This window comes from Pan paniscus, chromosome 1, assembly GCF_029289425.2.
Source record: "Pan paniscus chromosome 1, NHGRI_mPanPan1-v2.0_pri, whole genome shotgun sequence".
Classification (NCBI taxonomy): Eukaryota; Metazoa; Chordata; class Mammalia; order Primates; family Hominidae; genus Pan; species Pan paniscus.
In genome coordinates, this window is record NC_073249.2 from 30,509,907 (window position 1) to 30,516,302 (window position 6,396).

Sequence of the window (6,396 nt, forward strand, 5' to 3'; positions counted from 1 at the left end):
TCTTCTGGTGCTCAAGTGTGATGTATTGCTAATCCTGTAAGGCGTTTCAGGGCCATGTTTTATGGGTTTAATCTCCTAGGACAGCACCCTGGTACTTATATCAACTCACATGCAGGCAGTTTTACATGTGGCTCAAGTTATTGCCCATCTGAGTGCTGTGCCTTCAGGATTTCCCAAGCAGGGTCAATTGCATCCACTTGCTCTCCTTCCTTCTGTCTCCTAACTAGATGTCTACTACTAATAATTACTTTACCAATAGACGATGAATTTTCTATTGCTCGCCTAGGCAAGTATGCTTCCTATCGATTTGGGAGGTTGCCTGTTTAGTACATCGTGTGCTCATCCTATTCTGTCTTTGCAGCACAACCACGGACTCGGGGGCCAATCTGTCATTAAACATAAGTAAATAAGAAGATCTAGATCAACAGGATGGAAAATTCCTTTTCCCTGCATCATATTCACTCATTCCACCTGCAGATTCTAAGCCAGCCATTCTTGGGACATAGTTCCTGTCTTAACAATAAGCATACAAAAACTAAAGCAAGTTATTGATTAAGGAGGAAATAGGTTTGGATAAAGGGTCATCTTGATTCTGTGCTTTACTTCAATGGTCTAGACTCTCTGCCTGAGTTCCAATGCTCTTTTGCCTGATTTCTAAAATATTGCAACGCCCAAACTCCCAGAATGACAGTTACTGCTTTGACCTTCAAAATTGACCTTGTCCTTCATGATATATTAATCCTAACATGCACATTATTTAAACTTCCCACCCACCACTTGTTATTCCTGTGTATCTTACCTGCACCTGTCTCATCTGTTTCTGATACTTAACACTTCTCTGACTTCAGATGCATGGTTACACCTTCACACTGGAGGGCCTACCTACTAGGTCCAGACATCTACATCCATCATACCTACTGCTTTCTGAGACATGCCATGATTGTTTACCCCTCAAATTCAGCGTTTCAGCCTCCCTTGACCTCCAGACCCCTAAGCTCCTAGTCTCAAATCAACCATAATTTTGTAGTAGTCAGTGCGAAGAGGGAAACATCAGGTTACAACAACACATACTAAGTAAATGAGATATAACGCTCATTGTAATATTTGCCTTTAAAATGAGTAAGCTTGTTAAGATAAATATATTTGTACTTGGTAGAATTTCAGCTGCAGTGATAAAAATAATTTTGGACCTTTATAGGGAATGAATCCAGAGGCAAGGGACTGAGTCATTCTTAAACACCTATGCTTCATTCCTGAGTTTGGATCAGCCCTTGGCTACCAGCACTATCCACTCCCTGCCCTGTGCCAAAAAGACAAACATGGGGTCCTATGGAAGCTGTATTTGCAGGGTTCCCAGGCTTTGATTCTTATTAAAATACAAAAAAAATACCCCTCAAAGAAGTGACTATTCAAATTTATATCTGCTTTTTGAGACTTGGCTAGAGTTTCCGTTTATGTTCTCAAAGACAAGGGAAAAATAAGTAGATTTTACACTTAGGATGGGTGTAAAGATAAGAAGGGGTATAAAGTGGAGAAGATGAGGCAACCAACAATAAGCTTAATCACCTTTGCAACTTTGCAGAGGGTTGGTTTGGGTTGCAGTAATAAATTATCTGGAAACAGTTAACCAAGTGTCATTCTGAAACTATCTAAGTCAGTGATTGAGGAAAGATGACTTAGAGATTCATAAGCATTGTGTAGAAAACTACTTTTCTGTCTTGTGATTGAGGAAAGATGACTTAGGGATTGATAAGCATTGTGTAGGAAACTACTTTTCTGTCCTTAGCATAGTTATGGCAATGGGAAATAGCTGGCAACCATTGCTTAAAAATTTATAGATCAAATATTTTTCCCCCACTTTCTAAAAGTATTTGTGTCATTTTTAACATTGGACCTAGAGTTAACAATATTTATAGTGCATTCAAACATTTGTTAAGAAGGAAGATCTCATGTTAAGTGTTCTTATCACAGTTTTTAAAAATTAAAATAAAATAATAAAAAATGCTTTTCGAATATACAGTTTGGTGGTATTCATTTTAGCTGCATTTGGACTAATACTCGAAATTAAATTCTGAGGTATAATATTTGGGATTTTTAATTTGGTTATCAACTTGAGATATTTAATAATTAAAGCACTATGCTTTGCTTCTCCTAATTGTTTTACTTTCTAATAGAATTCCCTATTTTGGACAAGTCTTATCAATGTCAATTGCCCATTTATTTACCTTGCTTCTTTGAATACCAAACCTGGTTCTAAATGGCTTTTATTTTCTCTTGTTATTTCTTAGATTTCTACTGATTTGTAAGCATCAAGTAGTGTACTTACCCACTTTTGTCAAAAGGATATTGTCTTTCAGCTATACAGGCTTCTCTCTCTCTCTCTTTCACACACACACACACACACACACACACACAGAAATTATAAAATTATTGACAAAATCGCCAACAATCCTTAATTAACAGAGCCTGGTAGTACAACTATGTTAATGACATTATACACTCCCTGTATCAACTAACACAAGACACAAATATTGTTATATGCTTTATGCTATCACATATGGGTTAACATTAAGGTTTTTATTATAAAAATAATAATTTAGCTATTTTCCACTTATAGAGCCTTTCACATCACCTCATTTGACACTCATTATAGCTCAGTGATATACAGAGGGCAAATTATTCTTCATATGCACAAGCGTGTGCATGAATATGCATGAATACACACACACACAGACACACACAGACACACACAGAACAGATGGTCACCAACTTACCATGGTTTAATGTAGGATTGTTCAACTTTATGATGGTGTAAAAGTGATACACATTCAATAAACACTACACTTTAATTTTTGAATTGTGATATTTTCCCAGGCTAGCTATATGTGGTATAACACCCGCTTGCAAAGCTGGGCAGTGGCAATGAACAGTTCCTGGTCAGCCACGTGATCACAAGGGTAAAAAACCTAGATTTTACAGTGTACGGTGTTGCCAGTGTTTTTTGGATATCCTGTTTTGTGTTTTCACATCCCATTATGTCTACAAAATGCTCATCTGCATACAGCATTCCACACTTTTTTATAAAATAGGCCTTATATTAGATGATTTTGCCCAATTATAGACTACTGTAAGTGTTCTAAGTATGTTTCATATAGGCTAGGCTTAGCTATAATACTGGGTAGGTTAGGTGTATTAAATGTATTTTCAACTTATGGCATCTTCAACTTACCATGAGTTTATGAAGACATAACCCCACTATAAGTCTAGAAGCATCTGCATCTTGTCCAAGTTCATGCAATTAGATAATGGCAGTGCAGAAATTCAAATCCAGTTTTTCTAACTTTCATTCCAATGCTCTTTCCATTCAATAATATATCCATCCAATTTTCACCAATATTATTATTGTAGTTATACCCCAATGGATCTATAAGTATAATATATTTCATTAAAAATATGTGGACAATTTAACAAAACTAATTTTATTTTAAAATATATTTGCTGAATTTACTATAAAGATATATTTATAAATGTAAATAATTTCCACTTAATCTATCCTTTGCAACAAAAAACAATGAATTTTCAAGCATTGGGTTTTTAAGAATAAGTCAATTCATATCTATTTTCTGCTCGTATTTCACATCCATTTGATACCAAAAAATGAGTTGCAGGCTAAGTTAATCATGGAAATATTTTAGGAGACAGGAAAACTAAAATGTATTCTTGATTTTCTATGTGACCTTACCTACTGTACTTAACCTTTTTGTTGAAACTTCGTCTGCAAAAGATTCTTCATAATTGTACCATCATAATTATACCAGATAATAATCTCATCAGTATGCAGGAATTCTAAGTTCTTCTGGAAATAAGAGAATACCATAAACTCCAGGACTCTCTATCTCCTAAAGCATGGTGATGAGATTCTGTCATGACTGTCTAGGAGTGGTAAAAAAAAAACCCTGACATTATTGCTACTGCCACCATCACCAAGGCAAAGTTCACTCATAGATGACATCATTCTTTCCCAAAAAGCGAGAATTTAGCTTCAGAATATTCTTTTCCACATAAAACTCCAGGTGGCTACCCCAAAGTTGTTGCTCTTTATGCTCAGATCTCAGAGTATGGTCAGAGGACCAGAAGCATTGCCCAAGAGCATGTTGAAAATGTAGAATCTCAGTCCCTGTCCTGATCTCTTGAATCAGAATCTTTATAAAACAAGATCCCCAGGTGGTCCAGATGTGCTTTAATGTTTGAGAAGCACTCTGTGTGTGAAATATGTCTTCCATTCTGGACCCTCTGAGATGTGTTAGCAGGAATGCGTGCAAGTCTTCTTCTGATTGGGGGCTATTTGCATGGACAGAAGTTGGAGATAGCCCCCCAGAGCCCCATGGCCTCTGTATTTAATTATGATAGAAAAGAAAATAAGAAAAGGGACCATCAAGAGTGGCCCCTCCTGGGACTCTTCAATTGCCCTGGTCTTTGTAACCTGTATGGAGTAACTCTGCATAGTTACAGAGAGAGTAGCTCTCACTTACTTTCTTTGCTGCAGAAGAAAGTACTTGAAGTTGACACAGTTTTGGCTGTCTGTTACGTACAAAAATACTAATGGTTAAAATTATAAACATCTTTTTAAAAATGTAATTCTGTTACAAGATAAATTATGATCTAAACTTAGTTCCAAATGGAATTAAAACTGGGGTGTTTCTTTTCAAACCGTCAGTTTGTTTACGCAGTGGCTTCAGCCCTGAGCAGAATCACCTTCAAAGTGAAAACAATTCTGGCTTAGAACTACCGGTTCCTGTGAAGCAACCCTAGGTACCAGGATGCTCCAGGTCCTGATTTGTTTGTGTAATGTAAACTTAAACTTATGCAGTAACATATAAATAATATATACGCAACATCTTCCATTAATAAAAAAAAAAGGGCAAATGGGTTAAGAACATTTGCAGAGCCAGTCCCTCTTCTGACCAATGTGTAAGAATCTCCAATTCCTTCTAAAATTATTTGTCAGGCCTCATGGTGCATTATGAGATATTCTGGAAACTTTTGATTCGAGTGGAAGAGTATTTTAGATACTAGGGCAACATTTCTTGGCTCTCCTATCATCATAGTCTGGGAAGACTTCACTTATCACGATGGATCTCTCACTACATGATTAGGAGGCAGACAAAATTTAAGTCTAATTTCATCTGAAGTAGCATAGGTGCAAGTGTTAGAGAAAGAAAGAAATATTTTCATGTTGTCTGCTGAAAAGGAAATAATTCCTTTTGCATTTGAAATCATTCCTCTTTTTGACTTTGCCCATCCACTTCCACGTACATGAATGGGAATTGAGCCTTTGGGAATCAGAGCCCAGATTTTTCCAGGATAATCCTACAGTCATGGTGGCAACATCAATACTTGCTAAGAGTTGTATATAGAATTGAAGAAAGGTTCAATGTAGGGAGCAAGTATTGAGGACAACCTGGCCTTACCACATGTGCTCTGAACCAGTGAGAAACGCTGCAGGTCTATAGAGGAGGAAAGCGTGGAATCTGCAGTGTCTTTCCTCATACATTTGTGTTGGGATCATTTAATGTTTGTAGTATGAGAGAACAAGTATAGATGTCTCAAAATTCTTTCTTTTTGTACCTGTAACAGGGGTATACGTGAAAGCCAAATAGTCCATCAGCTGGCTATATTGCAAATTTTAGGACATTTGAGCAGTAGTAATGGCTAAATCCCTTCTTTGCACAACTCCTCCTCTCCCCCTACAGAATGTCATGGTGCGGATAGGAAGCATGTGTTAACTGACCTGAAAACTTTTTTTCAGCTTGGGTTGATTTGAAGAATGAGAACTTTGTAACCTCATGTTTCATTAAAAAGGGTTACATTTGAAAAGCAAGTTGATTAAGTCCTAACTTGTTCCACTAACAATGAAAGGAATAAAATGAGATTAACTGCTTCATTTCCAAAATGCTGTGCTGACCAAGAGTTTGCAGATTTCTTCCCCTAAGCATTTTCTGATTACAAAACAGCAAACAGCAATAGCCCACTCTCTCTTTCAATGTTGAAAAGCAAATGACAAGAGCACATTGTGTTGGTACTTTATCACTAGTATTTTTTCCAAGAACAAAATTTGTTGAAAAATCATAAAACAAACCTTCGGTTTGGGGGTTAGATTGTTGTTTTGTTAAGCATGGAGGGGCAAAACACACATTACCAAGAACATCAGGCATGAATGATGGCCAGGAAGTGGAGTTGGTGCATGCTTGTTGCCAGGGGTTACGATGTAGCTCACAGATTTCCCTGCTACCATTCTTTGTTAGTTTTTTTAAAATTCATATTAGTTTCCTTTTGAATGACACTGTGACAGTGTCATTGGCTTTTTCCCCTTGAAAGCATTGAATTCCTGAGGGT